Source organism: Ovis canadensis, chromosome 1 (assembly GCF_042477335.2).
Source record: "Ovis canadensis isolate MfBH-ARS-UI-01 breed Bighorn chromosome 1, ARS-UI_OviCan_v2, whole genome shotgun sequence".
NCBI classification, from domain to species: Eukaryota; Metazoa; Chordata; class Mammalia; order Artiodactyla; family Bovidae; genus Ovis; species Ovis canadensis.
In genome coordinates this window covers 97,557,242-97,576,647 of record NC_091245.1, presented here as the reverse complement: position 1 = coordinate 97,576,647, position 19,406 = coordinate 97,557,242, and the positions used below count along the sequence as shown (strand labels likewise).

Genomic DNA, 19,406 nt, shown 5'->3' with positions numbered 1-19,406 from the left:
CCTACCAAGTTATCATCTGAAGGATGAGGCTAAGACCCAGGGACTAGGGCTTTCAACACTAATGAGGCAACTCCCTTAATGAATGATGGGACCAGAGAGGCCAGATGAAATGTGGGGTGTTGGGAATCTCGGTGGAGGTGGGGCTGTGCCAGAATCCAGTTAAGTCAAAGAGGAAAGTAGCCTAAACACCAGCCGGAAAGGCTAAGCAGAAAGAAGTTATACAACAGGCAGGAAGCACACCTGGGATGTGCCGTGAGTTCTGCAAGGAGGCCTGGAGGTGGACTTTGGAGCACAATCACAGAGCTTTTTGTGGATGGCACAACCTGTCATGGGCAGAGAGCAATTGGGTGCTGAGTTGAGTTTGGCAAAGTGTAGCAACAATGTCTAATTGATCTCATTCCTATCTGACCCTTGAAGGCTCAGTGACTTTCAGTGAATGAATTCATCATTGTATTTATCCAACTGTATTGCAATCAATTATTTAAACCTCTCTGTGCATAAAAGGGTTAATTAAGCAGACCCGAGAATGCTAGGCCTCGAAAAGCTTGCATAAAGTTTGGACCTTGGCTGAAGTCTGGGAACTTGGATTTCAAGCGGGTTCCCACCATTTCCTGATAAGAATGTCTCTCTGTGTCTAAACTATTTGTGCAAACAATGTGCTCTATGCTGAACATCTGCTTTCCCTCTGAAAGTCCAGAATTTTGGTACGGGTTAGGCAGACAGGGTCCCTATGACCAGCTCCCAGCAAAAAGCCTTGGGCATCAACTTTCTAAACAAGCTTCTCAGGTAGTCAACATCTCACAAAGTGCCGTCACAGCTCATTTTGGGAGGAATTAACTACATCGTGTGTGATTCTACCGAGAGAGGACTCATGGGAGCTTATGCCTGTTTTCCTCTAGATTTTGCCCTTTGTCCCTCGCTGATTTTGCTTTGCATTCTTTCACTGTAATGAATCATAGCCTCAACTGTCTACTGTGTCCTGTAGATCTTCCTCGTGAATCACTGAACCTGAGACCTCCAACACACTTTGCCTCCCCAAGCAGTGGGACACTATGTGATGCTGAGTTGCTGTTCATAAGTGTTTATTCCTTGAATTTACCGTTCCCCTGTGTATCATCTCTCTGCTTTGTGGGCTGAGAATTCATCATCAAGTTTCAGCTCCCAGTGTCTCAACAAATCCCCACATCCTACACATTACCCGCTCACAGAAATGTTCTGCAGACTTTTAGCATTAAAATGTAACAGGATTTGCTTCTAATCTAAAGGAAATGGTACAGCCTCACTCAGAATCACTTGCCTGGAATAATGTGAATAAAGCTGCTTGGAAATAAATAACGCAGCATCTTTACATATAGCAAACACAATTTAATCGAACGTCTATCTACTGTTTCCTTTCTCACCTACTATTTCCTTTTTGCTTCCTAGTGAAGTGGATGGAGAAGGTATTAGTTTCCTCTGAAGAGAATGGAGCCTGGGAAACAAAATACCTTGTGAAGGTTTAGACAGTAAATTATTACAGAGGAAGGCTCAGAATCATATCTTCTGGTAGTTTCTAAAGGTAGACAGTTTCCATTTTCAATTTCATGGTATGGAGCAAAGTAGTTGGTTTACCTAAATTACTTGTTATACTGAATTTGGAAGAGTTTTGTAGGGTGAAAGTATAATGATGATGCTTCTTTATTTTCTTTTCATAGCATATGTAAAGGTTAGTAGAGTCCTGAGCCCGTAATTTTTAGTAGAGATCCAACATAAGGTTTATAATTGAAGAGAAGGACAACTGTGTTGTTTCAGCATTTTCGTCTCTACCCCAGTCATGCAAGAGGAAGAGAAAATGGAGAAAAGGATGAAAGTCTTTTGCTCGCTGATCAGCAGCTTAGCTCATTTTAGCTCATTTCATCTGTTTAGCTTTTTTTGTCTAGGGTAAAAAAAAGATGAGGTGCAACTTACATACCAGTAATAAGGAAACTAAAACCTAAGAGTAAGGATGCTCAGTGGTACCTGTTATTAATGATCTGAAGTTCAAATCTTCCCGAGTGAGGGAAAGGGGAAGGTCATAGACTGGGGCTGGTTGGCATTTCAAGGCAGATTTTGCTGTCTTCAAAATTGCCAAGTCCCTACCAGATTAGGCTAGATAACAACCTGTCTTCCTCTGGAGTCTCATATGCCTCATATGTTGCTGTCTCTTCAGGAATACTTCGACTTGTATGCACTCCGTAAGAAATCTCGGGGTGGGGGGACATCGTGGTACAGGTGGCTGAGATTCAAGGGAGAATCTCAGGGCTATCTCAGATGACCTGCCTCCAGGATCAAATGCTTGGTGTCCTTTAAGACCATGTGGCCTTGTCCCCTAGGCGCTTAGGCTCCCCAGTTTCCCAATGGAGTGGTAGAGATAACATCAAGGCTACATGTTGGGAGCCTTGTTTGAGACATTACTCTGTTCAAGGTTGGCTGAGAGTGCTTTAATCTCTTTGTGAGTGACTGTCTTAAGGACAGTGGCTGCAAAGCCTGGAACCATTGCCATAGCAACAGTGGCCTTGGAACCAGAGAAGCTGTAGCAGGAGGAGGCCCTGGGAGTGGAAGGTGTGGGCAGGGGAAGGAGGGGTCCTGGTGTTGCTGGAGCCACAGGCAGTGTCAGGACCAGGAGATGGGAGTCAACAACACCCAAAACTGAGGTAGGCGAGCCCCCAGGGAACCCTGAAGTGAGGAGGAAAGGTCAAGGTCAGGGACTCAGATTCCTCTGTTGATGGATATCAGATGAATGGATAAGTAAGTTGTGGTAAATGGAATATTACTTGTCACAGAAAAAAAGGAACGGAACTGGGTCATTTGCAGAGATGTGGGTGGACCTTGAGATTATCATACAGAATGAAGTCAGAAAGAGAAAAACAAATACCATATATTAACGCATGTATGTGGAATCTAGAAATATGGCATAGATGATAGTATTTGCAAAACAGAAATAGAGACACAGACATAGAGAGCAAACATATGGACGCCAAGGGGGAAAGTGGGGGTGGGATGAATTGGGAGATTGGGATTAACATATATACTCTATTAATACTATGTATAAAATAGATAACTGAAGAGAACCTACTGTATAGCTCAGGGAACCCTATGCAGTGGTCTGTGGTAACCTAAATGGGAAGGAAATCCAAAAAGGAGAGGGTATATGTATGCGAATAGCAGATTGACTTTGCTGTACAGCAGAAATTAACACAACACTGTAAAGCAACTAAACTCCGATAAACTGTAATAACAAAAACAGGACTGGGGCTCTCAGGAACTTAAGGTCAGATATCAGAGTAAAGATGGCATGGAAGTGTCCCTAACATTGGAGTGCCTTGAGGAACCAAGGATGGCATTTATATGGCGGCCTGGAGGCAGAGGGCCCAGTGCGGGTCTGACGGGTGCCGGGAGTCTAATGCTCCAAGAAGGTACCCAGGGTTCTGTCAGCCCAGGGTCAGCTCTGGCCTTTTCCCTGAGGCTTCCCACACTGAACCGAGGATCAGGACCCCTTCCAGGACAAGAGGGCCGTGGTTTTGTTTTATTCTGTTTGTGCAATAATAATCTGTCCTCTCCAGCCACCACCCCATCATCCTTTCTCATTAGCTCGTTTTTCTTCCCAGTCATTAAAACTCTGCTCTTGACCTGTGGGCATATCCTCCTATGAAAAGTCGTACATGTGGGCTCTTCAGAACCTATTCTGCCATTAACTATGGAGACTGTCTTTGTTTTACTCTAGGATCTCTGTTTAAGGAGATTGTGAGGTTGTGAGGGGAGGTACATTTATATTAATGCTCATTCTGGAGCTGTGGTGACCTAGCTAGGTCATTAGTGACCCAGTGTCCCACCTCTGCTGATGGTAATGATTGCAAATCCTGCCTGGTGAGAATGAGAAGACAGAGCGGCTGTGCTTGATGGAGCTGAGAGGGACTTTAGAGAGATGGAGGGACGTCCACAAGCTCACAGCGCAGCAGAATTAAAAAATGAGCCTGGGTCTCCTGTCTCCATGCCCAGTGCTCTTTCTGATGTAGTATGTGACTCAGAATTTCCCTGAAGAGCCTGGCGAAATTACCTGGAATTTGCTTCTTCTTACACGGGCATTAGTTTCTAGCATAGACCTGAGGTTTCTAGAGACTGAACTTATCTACACTGGATTTTATCACTCCAACTCCTTCTGACCCTGCTTGGTTAGCTAATATCAGCAAAAAGGGGTGAAGCTGGAGGAATAGAATAGACTCTTGCTTGTGTAGTCAGTGGACCCACACTTGTGGGGGATGGAGAAGGAGGCCGCTTCAGAGGAGGTTACTGACACTTAGCTCTATGAGCAGAGGTAAGTTACTTCCCCTCTTTGGACCTCAGTTCCTCATTGGAGAAACTACGGGTTTTATATATTTAGGTATAATCTCTACCAGATTTGGGGGGCTTCCCAGATGGCACTGGGGCTTCCCAGGTGGTGCTAGTGGTAAAGAACCCTGCCAATACAGGTGACGTAAGAGATGCAGGTTCCATCCCTGGTTTGGGAAGATTCCCTGGAGTAGGAAACAGCAACCCACTCCAGTATTCTTGCCTGGACAATCTCATGGACCAAGGAGCCTGGCAGGCTACAGTTCATGGGGTTGCAAAGAGTTGGACATGACTGGGTGACTGAACAACAGTAATACCAGATTGAAGCCACTAGAAATTAAAGGTTGGGCTCATGTTCATGAGGTCCTCATTCTGTGCTTCCTTTGCCCATAAAAATGCAAAGACCTCTGTTTAGATGGATCACGTTAGCATTCTTGTTCAGCACTTCTTCACGGTGATAAAGCGCAGAACAGGGAACAGCCTTGTTTCCTGCAGAACAGCCCTTATCTGGGCTGGTTCCTGACACCAATCAGCTGGAAGCTCACAGACCTCCTTTGCTCTTCCTCACCAGCCTTGAGGCTGGTTTTTACAATCTCTTCTGACCCTGTGGTGCAACCAGAGGCTTCAGCGGGAACACTTTCACCAGCCAGGGCACTGTTTCCCTTTTACAGGCGGGTTCTCACCTCACCTGGGTTCCCAGACGGCCCACCAGCTAATCCATCATTCTACACACATATCCTCTTGTTTCCCTGATTACTCCAAACTATTGGTTGATTTTTCTTTCAGGAAACCTTTCTCACTTTTTTCCTTTCCCTAGTTTCTCCCGTCTCCTTCCCTTTTCCATTTGCAAACCAAAAATAACCCCCTCGAGGTGGATGAGACTGGTGTGGAGTTCCTTGGATTACGAACAAAGTGAAAAAGTTCTGAAGTCATGTTAGACTTGGTTAAAGAAAACCTCCAAAGCCTTTGAATATACCCTCAGGGGCACAAGATTTCTACCCTCTGTCACCACAGAGTTCTTTCTTTGTCTAATTAAGCCTGCTTGTCCTCTTCATCAGCATTTACAAAAACAAAAGAAACTATTTAGTACCCAACTTCTTCCTTTTCAGTTTTAGCCTATTAGTAGCCCTACAGGACTCTATACTCATTTGCATTGCAAATATGCTAATTTTCTGCTACTCTGGAAATCACGTGGGTATTTTCAGTAACCTAGGAATCCAGCCACTATCTTAAGAGCTTTCTTTCTATGGGAAAATATGCACTGAGTTCCAAACAAATGACCTAGTAGAGCTTTGGAGCGCAAGCCTCGTGAATAGTGTGCTTTCTATGGGGTGTTGGCTATCATTTAGGACATACTGGGAGACCTTGATCCAAGGGTTCACAGGGTGTTTGCAGAGACTGGGAATTTTCTTCTCTTGAGCAGTGGAATCATTTGATTACACAAAGACCTTTGGAGACAGTGTGGTGGCTCCTTAATAACAAGAATAGTGACAATAAATGCGCAACAATTTATGGAATGCTTCATAACGTGCCATGTGCTGTGTAACTTATTTTAGGTGCATTAATGTGTAATCTCCAAACACAAATATTATTATCCTCATTTTGCAGATGAGAAACTGGAGGTTCAGAGAGATTAAAATATTTTGCCCAGCATCACATATCTAGTCGTATACTCTGACTCCTGTGGCTTGGCTCTTAAGCATTATGAAAAGAAGCAAATATCTGCAGCCAAGTGTGGTTTGTAGGGTGAGAGCTGGCATCGAAAATGGTGAGAGTCCCATTTTATAGATGAAAAAATTAAAACTCAGAAAATTCCAATAAGTTGTCTCTATTCACACGATGAGGATGGCAGGGCCTGACTAGGAATTCCTCTGGTTTGCTCTGAATATTGTTTAGTTGGCCAGTACATGGTGTTAGTGGTTTGCTAGGCTTCCCGGATGGCGCTAGTTGCAAAGAAGCTGTCTGCCAATGCAGGAGGCATAAGAGACGTGGATTCAATCAGGAAGATTCCCTGGTGGAGGGACTGGCAAATGGCAAACCCACTCCAGTATTCTTGCCTGGAGAATCCCATGGATAGAGGAGCCTGACGGGCTATAGTCCATGGGGTGCCAAAAGAGCTGGACACGACTGAAGCGAATTAGCACAGATGCACAAGATCAGTTCAGGTCTCTGCTCTATAGGGTCAGAAGAGTTGCACAGGGACTTGCCTGTTGATCCAGTGGTTAAGACTCTGAGCTTCCAACACACGGGTTGTGGGTTCAATCCCTGGTCAGGGAATTAAGATCCCACACGCCTTGTGGCGTGGCAGAAAATAAAAGAGCTGCACAAAGTGAGCTTGATCAGTTCCACAAAATCTAGGCCACTGGGAAAGGTGTCCTGGGTGGAGATCACGGCCCTGCACCTTCATTTGCTCAGAAAGGGTGAAGGGCACTAAACAGATGTCAGAAATGACACAAAGGTTCAGAACAAGCTCTGAACTCTATTTTCACTCCTGACTTGAGGTCTTGTAGGCGTAGCTCTACGCAGGAGTGGCAGCTCCTGAGAGGTGGCAGGAGAGGAGTGAGAAGACAGAGAAGCTGCTCACGATACGCCATGAGACATTAGTAAGTAGCTGAGGGAGTGCATGGAGCGGGGAGGACAGGACCTCATAAGTGTTATGTCTTGGGAAACATGGGCTCAAACTCAGCTCTGCTGCTTGTTCACCAGGTGCCATGAACAGGTTCTTTGTAAAAGAAGATTATTAATGCCTGTCCCACAGGGCCTCATGAGGACTACAGTCCACATAACGTTCCTAGAGCAGTGCCTTGTATAGACTAAAGTGAAAGTGGAAGTGTTAGTCGCTCAGCCATGTCTGACTCTTTGTGACTTCCTGGACTGTGGTCCATCCTTCAGAGGACCAGGCTCCTCTGTCCATGGGATTCTCCAGGCAAGAATACTGGAGTGGGTTGCCGTGCTCTTCACCAGGGGATCTTCCTGACCCAGGGATTGAACCCAGGCCTCTGCATTGCAGGCAGATTTTTTACTGTCTGAGCCACCAGGGAAGCTCTTGTATAGACTAGACTATCCTTAAATGGTAGAACCATTGGCATTCTTTCTCTTGTTGATGACATTCTCCTCTGAGGCTCTGGAGGTTGAAAGTGGATTTCACCTTCGAGTAATTCTGTGATGGTATAATTTATTTCTTTCCCTCTTTATTGGAATATAATTGCCTTACAATGTTATGTTAGTTTCTGCTGTACAAGAAAGTGAATTGGCTGTATGCATACATATATCCCCTCCCTCTTGGACCTCTTCCTTCTACCCCCTTACCATCCCACCCATCTAGGTCATCACAGAACACTGAGCTGAGCTTCCTGCGCAATGCAGCAGCTTCCCACTAGCTAGCTATTTTACAAATGGTAGTTTATATTTGTCAGTCCCAATTTCCCAATTTGTCCCACCCTCCCCTCCCGCTCCTGTGTCTGCATGTCCATTCTCTAAGTCTGCCTCTCTATTCCTGCCTTGGAAGTTGGTTCATCTGTACCATTTTTCTAGATTCCATGTATATGCATTAACATGCAATATTTGTTTTTCTCTTTCTGACTTACTTTACCCTGTGTGACAGACTCCAGGTCCTTGTGATGGTATAATTCAAACCGAGTTGGAATTACTCATTGGTTAATCCCACAAGGCTTGTTTAGTGCACACTGTCAGCTAGGACGAGCAGAGGCAGTCACTGTTCCGCACGTGCTCCTCGGTGGTTCCCAGCTGCTTATAGGTAGGCAGGCTTTATATGACTACTTCTGGTCAATGGGCTAGGAGCGGAAGTGACATGTGTTCATTTTGGGCCAAGAATTTAAGAACTTCTATGTGACTCTCCATCTTTTTTTTTTTTTTTCTCCTGTTACAACACTCCAGGGGCCATGTCCATCGGGAGGTATTGCTATAGGATAAAGGTAGCTTCGATCCCTGAATCATCACCTGAAAAGAAGGAACCCTGGAGATCAGCTGATTTTTTGTGAGTAAGAAATAGATGTTTGAATGTTAAACCACAAAGAATTCAGGGTTTATTCCTTACCACAGCAAAGCCAAACCCAACCTATTATATCTAGGCATCGTGCCAAACACTACAGGTTTTTAACACTACAGGTTAAAAAAAGAGCTACATGATGTTAGTCTCCATTCCCAAGAAGCTTACAGTCAAAAGAGAAGATGTATTTCAACAGCTAATTCTCTTTTAGTCGATACGATGTTGCCTATAACAGAAATCCTTTTCTAGGAAGGGTTACCCAGGAATGTGGGAATATTCCCATTGCTTCTCAAATGGTAGCTGATAAGTGATGTTCCACTCCATCTAGTCTAGACAAGCTCCAATTTTCATCTATCTATAAAGTTAGGTTATGGCTGTCTATCCCACAGAGCTCTTGTGAGAATCAAAGGATCTTGTCAAATGCAGAATAGCCTAATGATAATAGCAAGCTATCATTTAAATAATAGTAATGAAGAGTTCCAAAGAATAGCAAGAAGAGATAAGAAAGCCTTCCTCAGCGATCAATGCAAAGAAATAGAGGAAAACAACAGAATGGGAAAGACTAGAGATCTCTTCAAGAAAATTAGAGATACCAAGGGAACATTTCATGCAAAGATGGGCTCAATAAAGGACAGAAATGGTATGGACCTAACAGAAGCAGAAGATATTAAGAAGAGGGGGAAAGAATACATGGAAGAACTGTACAAAAAGATCTTCACGACCCAGATAATCATGATGATGTGATCACTAATCTAGAGCCAGACATCTTGGAATATGAAGTCAAGTGAGCCTTAGAAAGCATCACTACGAACAAAGCTAGTGGAGGTGATAGAATTCCAGTTGAGCTATTTCAAATCCTGAAAGATGATGCTGTGAAAGTGCTGCACTCAATATGCCAGCAAATTTGGAAAGCTCAGCAGTGGCCACAGGACTGGAAAAGGTCAGTTTTCATTCCAATCCCAAAGAAAGGCAATGCCAAAGAATGCTCAAACTACCACACAATTGCACTCATCTCACACGCTAGTAAAGTAATGCTCAAAATTCTCCAAGCCAGGCTTCAGCAATATGTGAACTGTGAACTTCCAGATGTTCAAGCTGGTTTTAGAAAAGGCAGAGGAGCCAGAGATCAAATTGCCAACATCCACTGGATCATGGAAAAACAAGAGAGTTCCAGAAAAACATCTATTTCTGCTTTATTGATTATGCCAAAGCTTTTGACTGTGTGGATCAGAATAAACTGTGGAAAATTCTGAAAGAGATGGGAATACCAGACCACTTGACCTTCTTCTTGAGAAATCTATATGCAGGTCAGGAAGCAACAGTTAGACCAGGACATAGAACAACAGACTGGTTCCAAATAGGAAAAGGAGTACATCAAGCCTGTATATTGTCACCCTGCTCATTTAACTTCTATGCAGAGTACATCATCAGAAACGCTGGGCTGGAAAGAAGCACAAGCTGGAATCAAGACTGCCAAGAGAAATATCAATAACGTCAGATATGCAGATGACACCACCCTTATGGCAGAGAGTGAAGAGGAACTCAAAAGCCTCTTGAAAGTGAAAGAGAAGAGTGAAAAAGTTGGCTTAAAGCTCAACATTCAGAAAACGAAGATCATGGCATCTGGTCTCATCACTTCAAGGCAAATAGATGGGGAAACAGTGAAAACAGTGTCAGACTTTCTTTTTTTGGGCTCCAAAATCACTGCAGATGGTGATTGCAGCCATGAAATTAAAAGATGCTTACTCCTTGGAAGTTATGACCAACCTAGATAGCATATTCAAAAGCAGAGACATTACTTTGCCAACAAAGGTCCATCTAGTCAAGGCTAAGGTTTTTCCAGTGGTCATGTATGGATGTGAGAGTTGGACTGTGAAAAAGGCTGAGTGCCGAAGAATTGATGCTTTTGAGCTGTAGTGTTGGAGAAGACTCTTGAGAGTCCCTTGGACTGCAAGGAGATCCAACCAGTCCGTTCTGAAGGAGATCAGCCCTGGGATTTCTTTGGAAGGAATGATGTTGAAGCTGAAACTCCAGTACTTTGGCCACCTCATGCGAAGAGTTGACTCATTGGAAAAGACTCTGATGCTGGGAAGGATTGGGGGCAGGAGTGAAGGGGACGACAGAGGATGAGATGGCTGGATGGCATCACGGACTCGATGGACGTGAGTCTGAGTGAACTCTGGGAGTTGGTGATGGACAGGGAGGCCTGGAGTGCTGCAATTCATGGGGTCGCAAAGAGTTGGACACAACTGAGTAACTGAACTGAGCTGAATGATAATAGTAAATTATCATAGTAAATTATTACTATTACTTCAATAGTAAAGACTTTGGAGTTTTGCCTCCTGTTAGGAGGTAGGATATCACAAAAAGCAATTTCTCCCTTGATCCTGTTTCCAGACTCTCTACTACAATCCACTGATCTGGGTATCTTTCTCCCAATACCACCCTGACTTGATCACTGTTGAGGGCAGTTCTTCCCAGACTGATCCATCGATTCAACTTGCGTGCATGCATGCTCAGTCTCTGGAAACTTATGAATTATAGCCCGCCAGGCTCCTCTGTTCATGGGATTCTCCAAGCAAGAATACTAGAGTGGGTTGCCATGCTCTTCTCCAGGGGATCTTCCTGACCCAGGGATCGAACCTGCATCCCCTGTGTTGCAAGCAGATTTTTTTACTGCTGAGCCACTGGGGAAGCCAGACTCTGCTTGACCCAATCATAATTTCAAGAGGCTATACACTAGAGGGAATTGTTACCCAGTTCCAAGCAAACTTACTCCCCAAAGAAACTACACCAGCCCGACTGTCTGACAAACATTAACTTTTATGCTTTTTAGAAGCAGTCGCTGCATCACTTATCCTCTGTCTGTGGCCACGAAGCAGTGGTCAAGTGACAAAGTAGACCCCCGAGGGCAGAAACTGTGACTTTTAGATTTTCCAGAACCCTTTCAAGTGGACATCTGTTAAGCTATCTCCCCTCCTAAAGACATCCATAAATACTCCCTCGGGGCTGTTCCTTGGTGGCCTAGCAGTTAGGATTTCAGGCTTTCATTGCTAGGGCCAGGGTTCAATCCCAGGCCTGAGAACTGAGATCCTGCAAGTTGCTTGGTATGGCCAAAAAAAAAAAAAAAAAAATTACTCCCTCAGGTGGTTCTAAAACTTAACTTCCCTAGACATAACCTCTCTATCTATAGTTTTTTTTTTTTTTTTTGAGTATTATTGTATCACAATGTTGTGTCAGTTTCTGTTGTACAGCATAGTGAATCAGCTATTTATGTACATATATCCCTTCTTTTTTGATTTTCTTCCCATTTAGGTCATGACACAGCATTGGGTACATTAGGTTCTCATGAGTTACCTAGTTTATATACACTACTATGTATATAAACTATATACTATTATATACACTATATGTATATAAACTATGTAGATTTTATAAAATGGGACTTCCCTGTTGGCTCAGGGGTAAAGAATCTGCCTGCAATGCAGGAGACACGGGTTGGATCCCAGGGTCAGGAAGATCCCCTGCAGAAGGGAATGGCTACCTCCTCCAGTATTCTAGCCTGGAGAATTCCATGGACAGAGGAGCCTGGTGGGCTAAAGTCCATGGGGTCGCAAAGAGCTGGACACGACTGAATGACTAACACTTGCACTTTTTAACTTTTTTGTATATAATAGATAACTCATGGGAACCGACGGAGTGACTTTGCAGCAAAGCCTTCCTTTGCTAGGCCCCTCAGTGTCCTACTCCCTGCATCCACATGGCATCTTTCTGCCAAGACTCTTCCTTTGAAGACTCACATTTGAGCACCTCCAGTGCCTCCTGAAGTCTCTAGCCTCTCTTCTCGTCCCACCTGCCACCTGCTCTCCCACCCCAGTTCCAAGCACACGGGAGACAACCAGCAACACACCTGGTATTAGCCTCTTCCAGTACCTGGGATAGTGGTGTCCGGCGGCAGTCACCCCGATCTTGGCTCACAGCTGGCTGTGGTGGGAATAGCAGGTCTCCATCCACAGCCCCCTGAAGACAGAAGAGGTTCAAAGTTACAGGTTAATCTTTAATGGGAACAACATCTAGCTTGGCAGCCAGTGAGCAAGTGGGCCAAAGCATGTTAACCAGGAAATGAACTTTGCCAAGTTACATCACATTCAAGTGACATTCGTTACCAAACTCAACCTCAAAATAAAATAGTTGCTAATTTGCTCAAGCCATATATTTCTCCCCTTGGGCAGCAAGGAGATCAAACCAGTCAGTCCTAAGAGAAATCAACCCTGCATGTTCATTGGAAGGACTGGGGCAGAAGCTGAAGCTCCAATACTTAGGCCACCTGATGTAAAGAGCTAACTCAATGGAAGACAGTTGACTGGGAAAGATTGAGGGCAGGAGGAGAAGGGGATGAGAGGATGAGATGGTTCGATGGCATCACGGATGCCATGGACATGAGTTTGAGCAAACTCCTGGAGATGCTGAAGGGCAGGGAAGCTTGGCGTGCTGCAGTCATGGGGTTGCAAAGAGTAGGACACGACTTAGTGACTGAACAACAATGTATTTTCCCAGTGCTTCAAAGATGGCTAAAGGAAGAGAATCGGTGATTTCGGGGGAGAATTACAAAACCCCCCGTGTTGTAAAGGAAAGGCTTGTCTGGGGAAGTGCTGAGGGGATGGATAAGGAACAGTCACGCCTGGTAACTGGAACACAGGCAGCTGTCACCCAGCCAGGATGGACTGAGGGCTGTGCTGTTGAGCCCTCCAGGCCTGAACAGAGACGAATAAGGGAAGCAGGGAGAACCACCGACACTTCTGAGTGGGAGAATGACTCAGTAATCAGGTGGAAGGCTGAGGAAGCCAACACAAGTGTTGTTGTTCAATCGCTCAGACTCTTTGCAACCCCATGGACTGCAGCACCCTAGGCTTCCCTGTCCTTCACCATCTCCCAGAGCTTCCTCAAACCCACGTCCATTGAGTCGGTGATGCCATCCAACCGTCTTATTCTCTGTCGCCTCCTTCTCCTCCTACCCTCCATCTTTCCCAGCATCAGGGTCTTTTCCAATGAGTTGGCTCTTCGAATCAGGTGGCCAATGTATTTCACAATAGTACATGTTAAAAAAAAAAGAATCCCCCAAGAGCAGTCCTGTGGGGCTCACTAATGTCACTAATTATTGTCCAATTTGTCCAGGCCCTTCCCGCTGTGCTCCTGAGCCAGCCCCTCATTCTGCACCAACCCACCAGTTATGAAGTGCTGACAATAGGCCTCACATGTTACACACATTATTTCACTTGATCTTCACAGCAACCATATGGGTCAATATTATTTTCCCGTTTTTCAGAAGAGAAAATGAAGTTAACTGGCTGAAGCTTTCCATCAGTAATGAGAAGAGCTGGGATTTGCATCTAGCCTGTAGCCACCATTCAATGGCAGGGGAAAATTCTAGGCTATTTCAAGGATCATGGCAGTGGGATTTCCCTATCTTTCAGAATCTGCAGCTGAACTGAAAAACAACTTTGCTGCTGATGTATTTACCTTCCCCATTCAAGGCTCATTCTACATTCGCTTGAGGGTAATTGCTACCTGCTATATTACCACTAGATGGCAGGCTTACCTCAGAAATACTTTCAAAGTGAGCAGCCGGCAGGATCTGAAAATCGCTTTGCCACAGTGATTTTCACGCCTCCATAATCAGCTTCCAGGCCATGCCCACAGTCAGCTCTCACACCACCGGGCCTCCTAGCTATCCAGGAGACATTATGTTATGGTCAGGAACACAGGCCCTGGAGCCTTGAGAGCGCCTGAGTGCCAGTCTGTTGCTCCTTCTGACTTCTCAGTGCCGCAGTTTTCTCCCAACGTCTCCCACACTTTGATGAGAAGTAAATGAGTTAATACTTATAACGTTCGGGTAGTTGGTAGAACAGTGGAGGTTATATAGCTCTTATAGCTAGATTCATAGTTTGAATCAACTTCAAACTAGGTTCTCAAGTTTGAATCTAATGTGAAGTCCTGGGGATCTTTCAAATCTGGTCACTGAGCTAAGGAACATTTTCTCTTCTTTAGTATCAGCCTTCACTGCTGTAGCCTAAGTGAATTAATCCCCACAGGGGCACAGAGGGACACAAGCAGAGCTGTTTGAGGTGGTCTGTAGCATCTCTCGAATTCCAGAGACTGTGTTCATGATGGGTTCAACGTTGGATTTGACACTGGGTTGGACAGGACAGCACCGGTGGGTTTGGAGCATGTTTCGGGAAAAGGCTGTAAAGAGATGCTGTTTTTCAGGTGGCCCTGGGGCTCCCCAGCTGGCGCTTGTGGTAAAGAACCACAATGCAGGAGAGAAAGGAGAAGTGAATTTGATCCCTGGATGGGGAAGATCCCCTGGAGGAGGTCATGGCAGCCCACTCCAGTATTCTTGTCTGGAGAATCCCATGGACAGAAGAGTCTGGCGGGCTACAGTCCATAGGGTCACTAAGAGTTGGACATGACTAAAAAGCGACCTAGCATGCACGCACGCACGGGGTACCTACTAAACAATGTGTGTGTATGTGCTAAGTCACTTCAGTCGTGTCCGACTCTGTGCAACCCTATGGGCTGTAGCCCCCGAGGTTCATCTGTCAATGGGATTCTCCAGGCAAGAATACTGGAGTGGGTTGCTATTTCCTTCTCCTGGAGATCTTCCCAACCCAGGAACTGAACCCATGTCTTTTATGTCTCCTGTACTGGCAGGCAGGTTCTTTACCACTAGCACCACCCGGGAATGTGCCTGCTTAATTTGGGTGAAGAGAAATGATAGGTTATTCTTGAACAGTCATGGCCCAGCTCTCAGAGAACATAGTTCTGCGAGCATAAAGGCACCCCACAATCCCCTATGATGGGGGGCATCTGGGCCCTCCTGGTCCCAGCTGTGCCACACAGCCATCTGTCTTGCTTAAGCTAAGTACAGAAATCAGATGAACCTGGAACTTTGAGGTCTGGGCTCAAGCCCACCACATGCCTGACCCTAAGGAGCTGCAGGCAAGTTAATATTAACCTTGAATTATTGAAGCCTGAAGCCAACCAGTTGTGGATGGGGTCAGACGAGGGGCAGTTTGATCTTTCTGCAGCTACTGAACCTCTCAGAGGCTAAGAGGCCAGCAGTGTGGTTGTTCCCCTGGGTGGGGGCAACTGTGCAGTGAGTCACAGGGAATGATGGGGACACAGCCTGAAAAAGGGCTTTTTTTGGGGGGGGGATATGGTTATATGCCAGTGACTTTTGTCACAGGGCTACATTGTCTGTCCTGGTTTTACAGGGTCTGAAGGAGGAAGGAAAATTCTTTCTCCATTTGCTAAGTTTGCTACATAGAACAGGTCTGATAGGAAGTAGAGAGAGCTTCTGAATGTGGAGGTGAGGTAGGCAGCAAGAGCTGGGATTATAAAGCTTCCCAAGATCGTGGAGAAATTTGGGTGCTGGGTGCAGACAAGAGTTCAGGATCTCAGATTCTGCTGGGTGTCTGGGGTCACAGGCATGGCTATCCCCATGGGAGACAATGAGGGAGCTGCCATCAACAGCCATTGGCATCTTGGAGATGATTTGTATCCTTCAGAAGGCTTATGCTGATCCAGGATCAAACACAGTTTATTTATAAGTTAGGTGACAGGGAGGGACAGTTGGTACAGGAGAGGAAGCAGTGGTTTCCTCCCTAAAGACACCTCATTTGTGACTTGGTCTTGCACAGACACCAGGGTGTCTTACAGCTGCCCCACGATGAGGTGTGTAAAAGTCCTCACACTGTGCTCAATAAATGGTAGTGTTATCCTTAACAATAATCAATAACACTTAAAGGACATTTACAATGTGCCAGGCAGTGTTCTAAGGGCTTTGCATGTATTAATTCATAGGGATCAACTTTATCCCCATTTTATAGATAAGGAAACTGAAACACACAGCAGAAAAGTAACTTGTTCCAGATCACATAGCTGGCAAGCACAGAGCTGGGATTCAAAGCCAGAAAATCTGGCTCCAGAGTCTACACCGTTAGACAAAGTGACAAAGTGTTAGTTGCTTAGTCTTGTCCAACTCTTTGCCACCCCATGGATTGTAGCCCGCCAGGCTCCTCTGTCCATGGAATTCTCCAAGCAAGAATACTGGAGTGGGTTGCCATGCCCTCCTTCGGGGGGATCTTCCTGACCCAGGGATTGAACCCTGGTTGCCCACATTGCAGGCAGATTTTTTACTGTCTGAGCCACTAGGGAAGCCCCACACTGTTAACTATTATGCTATTAATTCATATTTCAGAGAAGCTTATGGGAGACCAGAGGAGGAAGAGGTTGCTTCTGGCTGGGGTGACCAACAAAGTGGGGGCCTAAACTAACAGATGTTCATCTGGCACTTTCACATAAATTTGATTCTATTTCCTGCTCTCAATCCCAGTCTGTGGGTCTGAAGTTGAGCCTACAAGTCCTGCTCCTATGGGGACGGAGCTAGGGTGTTCAGCTGAGGCCCCAGACCTGCTGAACCCAGAGCCAGTGGGCCAGTTAATGAAGGACTCCTAGAGATCAGGGACTCTGGAAGACTCAGCGAGGGCCTATGCGGCTCGCTGGCTGACTCTTGTCCCCGCTTGCAACTGAAACATGATGTTTCCATGTCTCTGCCTGTACTTGCCATTCCTTCTTCCTCAAATATTCCTTTTTTTTTTTTTAGTTTTTAAAATTAAACTTAAAAAAATGTTTTTCAGATAATTGTAGATTCACATGAATGGTTCCTGGAATATTCTTATCACTCCTACTTGTCCTTATGGTCCAGTTGATGTGTCTTCCCAACCATGAAGCCCTCCCCAGTGCTGTCAGGCAGAGCTGGCACTGTGTGTGCATGTGTGTGAGTGAATGAGTGTGTGTGAAACATGTCACACGGTATTCCAATGGGTCCATCATGGCTTTGCAGGATTTGGAGTTCCCTGAGGCCAGGAACCCTGTTGTATTCAGTCTTGAAACTCAGCCCACCAGAGCCTGACATGTGATGAGTATTTGTTGTAGAATTAGAGAATAGATGAAGAAGCAAGCATAGATGCTGTCAGCATCTTCCTTTACATTTCTACCCAGCCTCTCTCTCCTCTCTCCTTTTGATCATCTGTCTTACTGGAAGAGCACAGCCCGTTTAATACAAAGGTCAGGATAACTTTGGTTTTGTGGACTGTTGACTGATGTTCACATTCCTGAACATGCAATGCCCTCAGCAGATCTAGGGCCAAACTCCACATAAACATGCTGGGTCATGTAGGGACAATCAGCTTTGTGAGGTGGTAGCTTTATTAAAGTCCTTAGATTCTGATCAGCCCCAGCCCCTTGCCCACAAACACCACCACTGACTCCCATTGGAACCCAGTCCTGTGGTTGTTGAATGAGCTGCACCAGGCCTCAGTGGGCTAACTAGCCTGCGATGTCACTATGGATAAGAGGAGGCCTTAGAGTCTCTGAAAGCAGATGCTAGAATCTGCCTTCTCCTTCCCTCTTCATACACTGATTTTTCATGGTCTCCTTCCCTGAAAGTCTCCTGCGTGTGCTCAGGGCTCATTCCTTAAACAAGGCGTATTCAGGACAGGCATATTCAAGTTGCATGAACAGGCTGCCTAGCTATTCTTATATTTTGCAGGGAGGTGACAGCAACCATTTAATGTGCTTCAGTAATATTTGATCTGTGAATTGATAAAGAAGATGGGGTGCATACATACAGGGGAATATTACTCAGCCATAAAAAAGACCATTTGCAGCAACATGGAGGCAACTAGAGATTATCATACTAAGTGAAGTAAATAAGAAAAGACAAATGTCATATGATATCAGGTAAGTGTGGAGTCTAAAAAATGATACAAACAAACTTATTTACAAAAAAGAAGAAGACTCCCAGACATGAGAAACAAACTTGCGATTGATTACCAAAGGGGAAAGTTGGGGGAGGGATAAATTAGGAGTTTGGGATTAACACATACACACTGCTATATATAAAATGGTGGCTTAGATGATAATGAATTTGCCTGCAATGTGGGAGACCCAGGTTCAGTCCCTGGGTCAGGAAGATCCCCTCGGGGAGGGCATGGCAACCTACTCCAGTATTCTTGCCTGGAGAATCCCATAGAGAGAGGAACCTGGTGGGCTACAGTCCACACAGTCGCAAAGAGTCGGACATGACTGAGCAACTAATGTACATAAAATAGATAACCAATAAAGACCTACTGTATAGCAGTATACTCAATATTTTGTAATAACCTATAAGGGAAAAGAATCTGAAAAAGGATATCATACATAATATAAAAGGATATTATATATGTGTGTGTGTGTGCTGCTGTTGCTGCCTCTTAGTCACTTCAGTCGTGTCAGACTCTGTGCAACCCTATGGACTGTAGCCCACCAGTCTCCTCTGTCCATGGAATTCTCCACGCAAGAGTGCTGGAGTGAGTTTCCATGCTCTCCCCCAGGGGATCTTCCCAACTCAGGGATCAAACCCACGTCTCCTGCACTGCAGGCAAATTCTTTACCACTGAGCTACCAGGGAAGCCCTAGATATGTATATATGGAAGTCATATTCCAATATATATATTGAAATATATATATTCAGATATATATATATAAATCACTCTGTTGAAACTAACACCTGAAACTAACACAAGATTATAAATCAACTATACTCTAATAAAAAAAAAATCTGGGGACTTCCCAGATGGTGGGGCAATGGTTAAGACTCTGCACTCCCAATGCAGGAAACCCAGGTTGGATCCCTGGTCAGGGAACTAGATCCTGCATACCATAACCAAGACCCAGCTGAGTCAAAAAAAACAAACAAAAAAAAGATCTATAAGCTGCTGAATCTAATTTCTAGAACCGTGGGTTGACTATCATTTAACTACTAGACTACAATTGACCCTACTGTCCCAGCCCCAACTCCCAGTTATTTTCACTAAGGATTGACTGTAAGATTCTTGACGGTTTAAGGCCTAAGGCATGGAAAACAAAGTGGAAGAGAAGGCAGAAATAGAAACAGAACAGTTATGTTCCCCCAGTAGCAGAAACAATCTTAGGTTTCATTTTTAAA

The 19,406-nt window shown here is 45.0% G+C and overlaps 1 protein-coding gene across 4 annotated transcripts in view; it reads right to left on the bottom strand.

Annotated features, from left to right (window-relative positions):
• HAO2 (hydroxyacid oxidase 2) overlaps nt 1–12,637 on the bottom strand; it is a 30,268-nt gene extending 17,631 nt beyond the window's left edge. Inside the window, exons 1-2 of one of the 4 annotated variants that reach the window (XM_069602200.1) lie at nt 12,290–12,515; nt 241–323 (exon numbers count right to left, since the gene is read on the bottom strand). The gene's annotated coding sequence lies outside the window, so the exon portion shown is untranslated. Of the gene's footprint in view, nt 1–240; nt 324–12,266 lie in introns of all 4 variants that reach the window. The other 3 variants (XM_069602191.1, XM_069602210.1, XM_069602180.1) reach the window with 3 other exon arrangements.
• Between the last annotated feature and the right edge of the window lie 6,769 nt (nt 12,638–19,406).